We start from the raw sequence: 13,216 nt of genomic DNA on the forward strand, positions 1-13,216 counted from the left end.
CGCCCAGAGAATCCCATGGACAGAGGAGCCTGGTGGGCTACAGTCCATAGGGTTGCAAAGAATCAGACACGACTGAAATGACTAAGCACGCACCCAGGCACCCACTGAGTATGACTACAACAGTACTTGAGGGTTTACAAAACACTTTACCTACATGGTCTTATTTAATCCTCATAAAATTAAACAAGGTAGGTATTGCTTTCATTTAACATGGAAACAGACACGCAGAAAGTATTGACTAGTTACTTGTGTCCTTAGACACAAATAAGTAGTGGAACTAACCCTAATCCTGGAACAGTTCTCTCTAGTCCCAGAACGCATTCTTCTCCCCTTGGCCTAAGGACATCTCATATCTGTTCTTAATACTGGAGCAATAAAATGGTGTCATGTCACTATCTACATCATTCTGTTTGATTATGCTATTTCAAATTTCCCATTGTATCTAAACAGAATAAAGAATGCTGTGTTTCAGCCTATTTATTTTGGAATTTATTTTGATTATCATTAATATTTTTATTACTTTTTCCTGTTAAAGGTGTTTATACTTTGTTATGTTCTAATTTGCCATTTATTCCTGAAAGAACAAACGTTTGGTGTTAAACACTAAACATATACACTACATGCACAGAAAAAGGCACAAAAGTACTTTTATAATGTGTTTCAAGTCAAGAGAAAGATAATTCAACTTATAAAAATGCCTTCACAGGCTTGCCTTCTTTAAGAAAGTCTTTATCCTATGAAATGAGGCAGAGCAGTAGGCAAAGGCTGCAGAAACCATAAGACCCAAATACAGGGTTAATAACTTAGCCTGCTCTTTGCAAAACAAACCCAAGTATCCGCAGTCAGCAGGAATATTCCAGCAACCACAGCCAGGCCAAGGGCGATCACACCACTGTACTCCAGGGAACACTGCTCTAACTCTTATTAATCACAGGGAGACTATAAGAAGGAAACTGTAAAGCCAGATACCAAAGAAAGGGACCTGAAGTTAGAGAGGCCTGCTCCTTGGGAACCCAAAAAGCATCTTGCCTAGAAGGCCCTACTGTCTCCAGAATAACACAGCACACTGGGGCAAATCAAGAAGAGAGAGACCTGACTTTATGTGGGAATGAGCCAAGACTATGCCCCAAGCCTCCCCTTTACCAGTCTGTCAGAATGACTGAAACTTCAACAATACAACTTCCTTTGGGCTTTTGGTGAACACATCCTGAGTACCATACCTTGCAGGAGTGGGAGCAGTCAAGTGAGAGAAGTATATCCATGCCTCACTGGGTATCAGCCAGAATAGAGTGAAGGGCAGAGTGCTCTGGAAAGAAAATAATTCTGGCTGTAGGAACTGGATAAGACTTTCCAGAGGCAAGAAATGTGCTATTTAGAAAGATAGGAGGGACCCCCCTGGTAGTCTAGTGGTTAAGAGTCTGCCTTGCAATGCTGGGGACATGGGTTTGATCCCTGGTTGGGAAACTGAGATCCCACAGCCACGGAGCAACTAAGCCTGCCCACCACAACTAAGCCCCTGCGCCACAAGGAAAGATCCCACATGACACAATGACGCTCCATCGCAGCCTAATTAATTAATTAATTAATTTTTAAAAGAAAGGATATGAAATTGTGCTGCCTTAGGAAGGTACGGAGAAGGCAATGGCACCCCACTCCAGTACTCTTGCCTGGAAAATCCCATGGATGGAGGAGCCTGGTGGGCTGCAGTCCATGGGGTCGCTAAGAGTCGGACATGACTGAGCGACTTCACTTTCACTTCTCACTTTCATGCCTTGGAGAAGGAAATGGCAACCAACTCCAGTGTTGGCTTCTTCAAAAGGCTTCAAAAGGCTTCTTCAGTGAAGCCTCTGACCTTCACTCAGTTCAGCCAATTAGATCTGCTCAAGTGCCCTAATTTTTATCACTGAATTCCTGGGGGAATCAGGCCTCGCCTAGCTCTGACTTCTGCCTGCAGAATCCCAGGGATGGGGGAGCCTGGTGGGCTGCCGTCTATGGGGTCGCACAGAGTTGGACACAACTGAAGCGACTTAGCAGCAGCAGTAGGAAGGTAACTAGAGGCTTTGAGAGAGACATGGGTTTGAATTCTGGTTCAGCTGCTTACAGGCTGTAATGACAACCAAACAAATTATTTCCCTTTTATGAGTATTTTCTCATCTATAAAATGGGCATTATGAAAAGATATGGCCATATCTCAAGAGACAGCTGTGTGAAACACCAGCCCTGACCTGGCACATGGCAGGACTTATCCATATCCTTTTTCTGGTTAGAACAGGAATGCACGAAAGGGAAGACAACCCCAGTGCAATGGGAATTACTTGCCAGCTAACAGACCAAAGCCCACTGGGGGCTAACAGAACAGACAGTTGACCTGAAAGAGCACTTTGGAAGTCTGGAGAGCAGCAAATCCAGGCATACCTGGATCCAGGTCTCAGCCTACATCTCTCTCCACCATGAAATGTGTGGGAGCCCATTCTACACAAATATTATTACATTATCATGCCTTTCATTAGATGAAGACATGGAAACCCACTCCTCAGTTCCCCAGGAAAGACAACCCCATGCCAACTTTTGGTACTCCAGGAGGCTGGAGCAGGACCTAATGCAAGGAAAGTATTGAGTCCAGCTGCCAACATTTTAATTAGCCCAACCTGAAAAGTCTATAACTACAGGAGATTAAAAGGAGCCCCCAGGGAAAGCCTCTGACCTTCACTCAGTTCAGCCAATTAGATCTGCTCAAGTGCCCTAATTTTTATCACTGAATTCCTGGGGGAATCAAGCCTCACCTAGCTCTGACTTCTGGCTGAAAGTACAGGCACAAGCTCAGCTCAGGCAGAGAAGCCGGGTGTGGGCTATAAGACAGGCAGCATCAAATATGCCTGAGGCCTTGACACCTTTCTCGAATTAGTAAACTAAGAACTGCCCTCTGGAAGGCTCTATCCTCCACCCCAGATTCTCACGTCAAGGGTACCCTCAATCCAGTAACGCTTGTATTTTAAAGGGGGATTCTCCAAAATGAAAATGACTTAAAGCTCACAAGAATCAAGCTGCATGGTACACAGGGGGCAAATGTGAAAACTAAGGCACAGAGGGATAAAGAGTCTTGTTCAAGTTAATGACAAGATGTTATACTCAAAAACCAACAGACGTCACTTTCCCTAAGGCTCAGCCCTCTGCCTTACAACTGTGCAAGTGTGGCCATACTTGTCTGATCGTCATTAAGAGTCAAAAAGCAAGGTTATAAGGAAAAGCGAGAACCTAGGAAACATAAGGTAGTAAAAAGAGGGGAAAAACCAGAGAACTGGATACATGATCAGATAATTCAGAAGAGGAAAACTAATAATAATAAATTACACACATTTGTATAAGACACTTGTCACATTATCTCATAAACTCTGCATGCATTGACCTTGTGAGATCGGTTCTGTTACTCCCCCAAATACCAGGCATGGGGAAACTGAGGCCCAGAAAGATCAACAGTATCACAGCCCAAGCAAATTCCTAGTCTAGTGTTCTTTTTTTAGTAAACTAGGTTTTTCATAAAGAAAGCCATGAAGATTCAAGAGGACTAATCTAGAAAGAGGGAAGAAAATGAAAAAAAGGTTCAAGAAAAACAGTGGGGAAAAAATGCTTTAAGACAGAAGCTACAAAACAGTAAATAGGTATTTTATTAATCAGAAAACCTTGAGAGGGTGTGTGACAAAACATCAGACAAGATGGCCAGTTTCAGGCCTGCTCTTATGACAATGAGTGGACACAACCACAGACCAGACCTGATGATACCCAAGCAGCCTCCTCCCCATCTCAAGAGGACTCAGGAACATGTATGCTAACCAAAAAGATGACCACAAGAGGACTCCAGGCACTAGCTTTGACCAACAGCTGCACCCGGGCACCTCTGTCCCAAGCCAGGGCTTACTCTAGTCTAACAGGAGCTTCCCCTCAAAACATAGCCTAAATTCAGCTAGCACTCTGCCCCCACAGACCTTGAAGGTTGGTAGAAACTGAAGGCTGGTAGAAGAGCCTGGGGGAAAGTGATAATAATCGCCTTCTCTCAAGCCAAGAACACCTGGAAGGGTATAAATCACTTAATGTTCCTTCTGCAACTTCATTTCACACTAGAAAATTAGAGATGTGTGACTGTGGAAAACTTAGCATGTTCCCAGATCTGAAAGCCCCCGAATGAAGGTAAGTTAGTTGCCTAGGAAGCCTAAAATGAAAGACCTTCCACAAAAAACTGCGAATTTAAAGTCTGCTCTCACTGGGCCAAAATACTCACTATACATATGGCTCCAAACCAAGTCAAAATCCTAGAATAACACCCTCACACAGCCCTTGAGGGTTTTACAAAGTGCCTTATCTTCCATTGTCTGTATGAGGTAGAGATTAATACTCTCTTTACTGCAAATTTGGAAACTAAGGCTCAGAGAAAAAGCAACCTGTTCAAGGTCTCACAAATGGAAAATGGCAAAGCCTGGAACTAAACCCAGGTTTTCCTATCTGCAAGAGTCTCTGATTTTCCTGCAGTAAAGGCCCAGCTTTGTTAGGAAGCTTAACAGGTAAAAGCAAGAGATCTGGATTCTCAGACTTGGAATCCACCAAGTAGTTCCTGTGTGACCTTAGACAAATCCCTTGACTTCTTTGGGCATCAGAAAACTCATTCAAAAATGGAGTGAAGTGAAACAAGCACAAAGAGAAGAGAATTCTTTGGTTCCTAGAGTACAGTGAAGTGTAGCCCTCGCCTATCACTTCAAATGAAGTCAACCAGCCCCCTAGTCATCACACCCTAGCACTGGCCCTCCTTCAGACTGCCATTTTCTATTACTGGCACCACCAGGGACCTCATTGCTGCTGCTGCTGCTGCGTCGCTTCAGTCGTGTCCAACTCTGTGTGACCCCATAGACGGCAGCCCACCAGGCTCCCCCGTCCCTGGGATTCTCCAGGCAAGAACACTGGAGTGGGTTGCCATTTCCTTCTCCAATGCATGAAAGTGAAAAGTGAAAGTGAAGTCACTCAGTCGTGTCCAACTCTTAGCGACCCCATGGACTGCAGCCCACCAGGCTCCTCTGTCCATGGGATTTTCCAGGCAAGAGTACTGGAGTGGGGTGACATTGCCTTCTCCCCACACTCAAAACATGGTTTTGACTCTTTTCTTCCCTCCCTACACTTAAACTCTGAGTCCTACTGAGTCTACCTCCACAATGCAGACCCTGATCCCTGCTCTTGAACAACTGCAAAGCCTCCTGTGCAGACTTCCTGCCTCCAACCTCATCCCATCAATGCCTTGTGTGTAGTCCATGAGATTAATCTTCCTAAAGCAAAATTCATGTCATGTCTCTCCCCTACTCAACACCTGCAAAGCCTACAAAGTCAAGTCTGAACTCTTTAGCCTGACATTGAGGTTCTCCATTATCATTCCTCAGTCTTTTTTTTTTTTCTTTTCTTTGCCTTATTTTATAGTACTCTCCATCATAAGTGCTTCTCTCCAGCCAACCTGGACTAGCTAATGTCCCCAGGGCTCTTCACTTTGTCCCACTCCATGCCTTTATTCATGACACTTCCTCTGGGTGGAATGCTTCCCAGCCAGAGGAAACCTTCTATTTCTACCTGGAGTACCTGAAGACCCTCCACTTCCTCCTCCATACGCAACCCTGACCTCTCCAGGTGGAAGTGATCCCATTTTCGAACAGGACCATAGGACACTGAACCTAGATTGCCTTACATGATAAGCTATAAAATGGGAGACGCATTGTGAGGATTAAACAAGATAATGTATGTGAAAGTATTTAACCCAGTCCTGGTATAGAGTATGTGCTCAATAAAGAGGAGCTCTTATTAGGATAAAGAAAAACAATGGTACACATCTAACTTCCCTATTATACTCAATCCTTTTCCCAGGCAGGGTATAACACACGTGTTAAACGTTAACTGAAGAGGTGAAGAATGCTATATATATGTATACAGACCCTATCCCAAAGCTTATATCCACAAGAGCTCAACCATAATGCTACTTCTGGAGGCTAGAGACTGAATACATAGCACTCTGTAGCTACACTTTTCATCAATGTGAGGCTCCCATGCAGAATGTATAAGTCAATACACTTTCTCACTCCCTCTCCCATCTCCTACAAATTCTAATCCCAGTTTATTCCAGACCACTTAGGTGACAGAACAAACTAATGTCACTAATGGTCTGATAAGCTGTATACTTTTTAATCCAAATGCACATCTCTACTAAAATTCATATAAGTGTCTCCTTCCCTTCTACGGTTATTAAAAACAGAAACAGCACTGGCCTTTGGGTCAGATAAACCTAAAATTCAAATCCTGGCTTAGTCATCTTGGGAAAATTACTTAAATTCTCAGAGTTAGTTTCCCCATCTGCACAATAAGAAAAATGCCCACCTTTAACGGCTGTTGCACAGATGTAAAGTACCTACCGCAGTGCCTACAACAGGTGCTCAATAAATGGTAGCTATCACGCCATTCTTATCATTGAAGTTATCTGAGTTGTCTTACTTACACACTTATCTCTTTAGTGATATGCAATATGAGCTCCAGTGAACTTTGCCCTCGTCAGCAAAGGTTTCTTGAAATAAGACCTGATGTCTGGGTGCCCAGGTACACACACGGACACAAGCTGCTTTCTAACTTGTGTATGTGTATACCTGAAGTGCGCCCAGCTCCCCTGTTCCCTGCATTCTAGACGCTGGCTCTGGGAACTTGGAAAACACTAGCACACTTGTTTTAACATACACAGTGGTGATGAGAGTTCTGAGAGCTTCGTGAGAGCCCTGAGATAACCCAGAGAGGCCAATCAGGAGCAGAGCTACTGAATCTCACTGGAGAAAATCAGAGGCATATGAGATTTGGAAGCCTGCCTGCCTGCCTCAGGCCTGCCAGCCAGTGAGATTTCTGGTCATTACCTCGGCCAGAACTCAATACAAGGCAGCCAGGAGCTCTGTAAACCTGGCTCATGGAGAAAGGGACAGGTTCATCTGGGTTGGGCCATGCTGACAGCACAGCTGGCTCTCTTAGGCCTTTGTTCCTTTACCAATTCTCCCTAGAGGCCCCTCCCCAGTGTCTTGAAGGAAAGCTGGTGTGATGTCTGCTCAGGCTGGAGTTCTCTGAGGCCCAGGGAGTTCTCAGAATCAGAGACAACATTTACAACACCAGTGATCTTCACTGGACTATCCTACCTCCCTACTGCACAACAAGCCCAGTATGAAAGAAGGCTCCCTTCTCCATCCCACAGGACAGGCTAAGAAGAGTAGTTCTGTTCATTCAGCTATCTCATGCTTGCTCTGTGGTAAACCACGGCGTCCATGGAACCGAGGACAGAGAGCAGCAGGGCCCAAGGAAGCCCTGCCTCAGGTCTCATATCAGGCCTCCAGGAGCTCAGCCCTGCTCCACTCCTACGACAGCCACTGTCTCAGGGCAGCCAGTGCTGCGGCAAATAGAAACTGCCAGCCAGAGTCAAGGGTGGACCCACCTGCTGAGTTGTCAGCGTGACTGATAACTATCTCCAAGTGCAGCTTCAGTAGATACTCAGTAAATAGGGATGAAGTACCATGGGGTCGCTAAGAGTCGGACACGACTGAGCGACTTCACTTTCACTTTTCACTTTCATGCACTGGAGAAGGCAATGGCAACCCACTCCAGTGTTCTTGCCTGGAGAAACCCAGGGACGGCGGAGCCTGGTGGGCTGCCGTCTCTGGGGTCCCACAGAGCTGGACACGACTGAAGCGACTTAGCAGCAGCAGCAGGCAGTAGAAAAACACTGAATGACTACAGAGCTTCTCAGAAAGCCCCCACGTGAACTCTACCCCTTACCTCAAAGCACTCTTGTCAAAGTTTTTCCTAGGAACTGATAACAATTTACCTGGCACTCTCCCTAGATGACTATTCGGTCCCAAGATCAACTCATTATTATTCATCCATTTATTCAACAGATATCTACTGGGCACATACCCTCTGATCCATGCTGTGATAGATACTAAGGATGGGTGCTATGGTTAAAAAAAAACAGACATGGCTCTTACCCTGAGAGAGGAAAATATGCAAAAAACAAACAAACAAAAAAGGCTTTAAAAGCTATACAACCACTTCATACACATTTTAATCCTGTTTTCAAGGGAGGAGACTGAAGTTTGGGTTGTGATGTCAGTAAGAACTCAAGTCACGCCCAGTGCTCTTGATTCCACATCAGGCTATCTCTTGTTTTAAGTGGCATAAGCAGGGTGAGAAGTGCACAGAGTGTTGTAGATAGCAAGTGCTACTGGAGTCCAGAGATGAGAGGGAACTTGTGGCTAGCATTAATGGCAGGGAACACTTCACAGAGGACTGAGAGGTTAGGCAGGAGAGGGGAGGACATTCTGGGAGGCAGTAAAATGGTATCTGTAAATAAAGGCAAAAGAGAAGCAGGATAAAGTGTGTTCTGCAGACCAGGACAAAGGAAAAAGCCTCACTAGGCCAAAATGTAAAGAGGGGAACAGAGGAAGATGAAGTGGGCAAAGCAGTCTGGGCCCAGAAGGAAAATACCACCCCTAGAGGGATTTTAGGGAGAAGGCAATGGCACCCCACTCCAGTACTCTTGCCTGGAGAATCCCATGGACGAAGGAGCCTGGTAGGCTACAGTCCATGGGGTCGCTAAGAGTTGGGCACGACTGAACTTCACTTTCACTTTTCACTTTCATGTATTAGAGAAGGAAATGGCAACCCACTCCAGTATTCTTGCCTGGAGAATCCCAGGGACAGAGGAGCCTGTTGGGCTGCCATCTATGGGGTCGCACAGAGTCAGACACGACTGACGCAACTTAGCAGCAGTAGCAGTAGCAGAGGGATTTTAAAGCCTGCACCATCTCCAGTCCAAACTCCCCAGCAGAAAGCGAAAGTACAGTGCTGTTGACTCATTTCAGGTTTTTCCTTGCAGGCCTCTCATTGACATAAATCTGCTGCGCTCTGATCAACACGACAGGACCACAGCTATCCCTATCCAAGTCTCACCTGCCTTAGCAAGTTGTGCCAAAAGAGGCATGGCTTCTGTCAAATTCTCAGTGCTCAGAAAGCACCCCCTTGGCACTTCACAGGGCTTTAGATACATTTACCCTGCCTGTGGAGGCCCCAAATCTATATATAATGTGACAAGCTGAGCCAAACAACGATGACAATCTTAGTACAGCACTCTGACCCACCTCCTTCAGGAAGTCTGCTCTGTACATCCCAACAAACAGCTCTCTCCTTGCTTTGAACTGAGATTGCCAATGGAGTGTAGAATGCAGGTATTAGTCACCATATGCCACAGATATTACTGAGCTTCTTTTTCTGTGCCTCACATAAAAGCTCCCTAGCCAGGCAGGGAAAGCTCCTCAGAAGCAGCACTGACTTGACATAGCCCCAATCTGCCCAGTGCAATTTCTATGAACACTATACAGTACTGTGAACTGCTTTCTGCTCCTCCTCTGTATGGGTCTCAGACCTCCTAACAACCCAAACCGGCTGCATTAGGATAAAGAGTCTCCACCACAGAGTGGGAACAGCATGTGAATGATAATTAGACAAAATCAGATTATAGACCCAACTGAGACCTTGGGCAAATCTGTTCCTGTCATATGTCAATTAAAGAGTTTAGGAGCAATGGGACTTAAAACCCCTGCCAACTCTGACATACTAGGATGTGAAGTCCTGGCACCCAACACCAACAACGCAAAAGGTCAGAGTAAGTTTTCCAGCTGTCAAGGTGTAAGTCCCAGTTCAATGGCACTAATATGTCGAGCTCTCCAAAGCCAAACTGGGGCAGTGAAAGCTCCAAGGTCAGTGGCTATACAATGAGCTCCAGAAATGAACATACCAGACAATGAGTTGGGACACATGACTAGAACCTAGAATAAAAATCTAGTTTAGAACTGGGTTGAAAACAAGGGAGGAATACAGACAGAAGGGCCATGTCAACTCTACATGTCAAAGCAATGAAGTCATACATGAACCAAACAGACATACCACCAAAGAGAGTAGAAAGACTCCACAAGACTCTAAGGAGTAGGCAAAGGAAGTCAGAGAAAAGTTCAGAGGACTCAGCACCCAGAAGCCACTGTTCCCAAGATCACAGCCCTAGAATGATGTCACAGGCATCCTCTATGATGGCCCCCAGGGATCCCTACCCTCTTCATGCTACTGTATAATCCCTTGGGAGTAGAAGGGCGCATTTAAGCTTAAGTGAGGGCTTCTTTTAGCAAGGGATTTCCCTGGTGGCTCAGGTAAAGTGTCTGCCTACAATGTGGGAGACCTGGGTTCAATCCCTGGGTTGGGAAGATCCTCTGGAGAAGGAAATGGCAACCCACTCCAGTACTCTTGCCTGGAAAATCCTACGTACAGAGGAGCCTGGTAGGCTGCAGTCTATGGGGTCACAAGGAGTCCCAAACGACTGAGTGGCTAAACTTTCACTTTCACTTTCACCTGGAGTTCATGCTAGACTTACTGACTTGCTTCTAACATATAGAATATGGCAGAAGTTGTGGCCCATTAATTGCAAGATTAGGTGATGAAAAGACTACAGCTTCCACAGAGGGCACTCCCTCTTACATTACTTGTCCTAGGGAAAGCTAACTATCACGTCATGAGGCAGCCCAGTGCCAAGGCCCATGTGGCAAGGGCCCAAGGCCTACCAACAACATAAATGAGCTTGAAAGCAAATACTCGCCCCCCCAGTGAGCCTTTAGCCCTAGCCCAACAACTTGACTACTGCCTCATGAGAGACCTTGAGCCAGAGGCACCCAGCTAAGCAGCACCCAGATTCCCAACCCACAGAAACTGAATATAATAAATGTTGACTATTTTAAGCCTCTACATTTGAGGATAATTTGTTATGCATCAACACAGGTAGGGACTAGACCAATCTGGTCAGCCATTTCAAGTCTGCAGGTGGGGCTAGGGAAGTGGTTACAACCGGTAAAAGGAAGGGGGTATAGGCCGGAAATGAAATACTAGCACCCAGACATTATCAACAGCGTTCCTGTGGCCTAGAGTAAGCCTTGAGTTAAGGGTCTAATTTGTCCACACCCAGAGTCCATATAAGTCTAGAGGGTACACCTGAAGTAAAATATGAACTGCAGCAGGTTCAGAGAAGTAACTTTCATTAGAAAGGTGCCACCAAAAGGAGCTGAAGCTCCAACACTCTGGCCACCTAATGCAAAGAGCCAACTCATCGGAAAAGACCCTGATGCTGGAAAAGACTAAAAGCAAAAGAAGAAGGGGGCAGCAGAGGATGAGATGGTTAGATAGCATCAATGCGCACGAATCTGAGAAAACTCTGGGAGATACTGAAGGAAAAGGAAGCCTGATGTGCTGCAGTCCACAGGGTCGCAAAGAGTCGGACACGACTTAAGCAATTGAACAACAACAACCATAAAACACTCAGGTTCTGACTAAGACTTTTCAGGCTCATAAACCTGAGGTGCTGCTGCTGCTGCTGCTAAGTCGCTTCAGTCATGTACGACTCTGTGCGACCCCAGAGATGGCAGCCCACCAGGCTCTCCTGTCCTTGGGATTCTCCAGGCAAGAACACTGGAGTGGTTTGCCATTTCCTTCTCCAATGCATGAAAGGAAAAGTGAAAGTGAAGTCGTTCAGTCATGTCTGACTCTTAGCGACCCCATGGACTGCAGCCCACCAGGCTCCTCCATCCATGGGATTTTCCAGGCAAGAGTTACTGGAGTGGGGTGCCATTGCCTTCTCCGTCTACAAGGCCCACAGGGCTGGAATTCTGAAGCTTCCCTAGATCCAGGTATTTATGTCTGTTGACCATGGCCAATTTAGATCCTTCTGACAACCAAAGTTAATCATCTCATCTAGGCTTCTACCCAGGCCCACCCACTCAATTCCCAACTTTCTTCTCCCCATTACACATAAGTCCTTTCTGCAATTAGACAGTTTCCAGCTACTTTTAACTGCATTCTCTTGGTAAGGGCTGCAACAATAAAAGTCTGGTTTCTTTAAAATCCTTGACAAACTTCTTCCAAGTGAAGTGAGGCTGTTACACTCAAACTGATCTGAATGACTTTTTTAACAAAAGCAAAAAATGAGAAATTCTTTTTGTTTGTTTGTTTTGCCTCACCACACAGCTTGAGGGATCTTAGCTCCCTGACCAGAGATCAGAACTAGGGACTGAACCCAGACCCCACCAGTGAAAGTGCTGAGTCCTAACCACTGAACCATCAAGGAATTCCCAAAAAGTGAGAAATTCTAAAGCAATGAACTTTCTAAAGAAGTAAAGTTTATTTCTTCAACTTTATCTAACCCTTTCAAAGGAAAATTTTTTCAATTTCTAAGCAAGTGCCTAGTAACCTACAGTAGAAACAGAACCAGACAATAAATCCCCTCCAATTCAGTTTTACAACCTCTACAATATGTAAAGTATACCACACGCCTAGCCTTTCGCTAACGGAGAAGGCAATGGCACTCCACTCCAGTACTCTTACCTGGAAAATCCCATGGACGGAGGAGCCTGGTGGGCTTCAGTCCATGGGGTCGCTAAGAATTGGACATGACTGAGCGACTTAGCAGCAGCAGCAGCAGCCTTTTGTTAGAAGTTTTTTGTCCTAACCCTTGAGGAGTTTATATCAAGCAGGCGGGGCACATACACAGAAAACTCCAACAGGGCAGCATGATTGATAAGATTATAGACTCCACCATCCTCCAGAGCAGCACTTTGTGATAGGTGACTAGACTATTCAAACACCTTTGTTAACACAGCTATGGCCAGACTGGTGCTTCCCTGGTGGCTCAGATGATAAAGAATCTGCCTGCAATGCAGGAAACCTGGGCTCAATCCCCTGGAGGAGGGCATGGCAACCCACTCTAGTATTCTTGCCTGGAGAATCCCCACAGACAGAGGAGCCTGACAGGCAATAGTCCATGAGGTCACAAAGAGTCAAACACAACTGAGCGACTAAGCACAGTATGGCCAGATCATTGAGGTTAAGCTCTGCAAGCCAGACTGGTTAAGGATATATTGACAGATAAAGCGTTTTGATAAAAACAAGGGCTGGATACACTGATCCCCAGAGTTAGGGTTCTGAGCCTGCCACTTTTTCGCTATGTGACCAACAACACAATTTTCTCAGCTATAAATCCTTCACCTTTAAAATAGGCTTAATGGGAATTCCCTGATGGTCCAGTGGTAGGACTCCATGCTTTCACTGCAGGGAGCATGGGTACACTTCC

General features: G+C 45.6%; 1 protein-coding gene across 11 annotated transcripts in view; it reads right to left on the reverse strand.

Moving 5' to 3' along the window:
* STIM1 (stromal interaction molecule 1) overlaps window positions 1–13,216 on the reverse strand; it is a 204,557-nt gene that overhangs the window by 184,832 nt on the left and 6,509 nt on the right. Inside the window, exon 1 of one of the 11 annotated variants that reach the window (XM_059874874.1) lies at window positions 1,221–1,241. The gene's annotated coding sequence lies outside the window, so the exon portion shown is untranslated. 11 annotated transcript variants of the gene reach the window in all.

This window comes from Bos taurus, chromosome 15 (genome assembly GCF_002263795.3).
Source record: "Bos taurus isolate L1 Dominette 01449 registration number 42190680 breed Hereford chromosome 15, ARS-UCD2.0, whole genome shotgun sequence".
Taxonomy (NCBI): Eukaryota; Metazoa; Chordata; class Mammalia; order Artiodactyla; family Bovidae; genus Bos; species Bos taurus.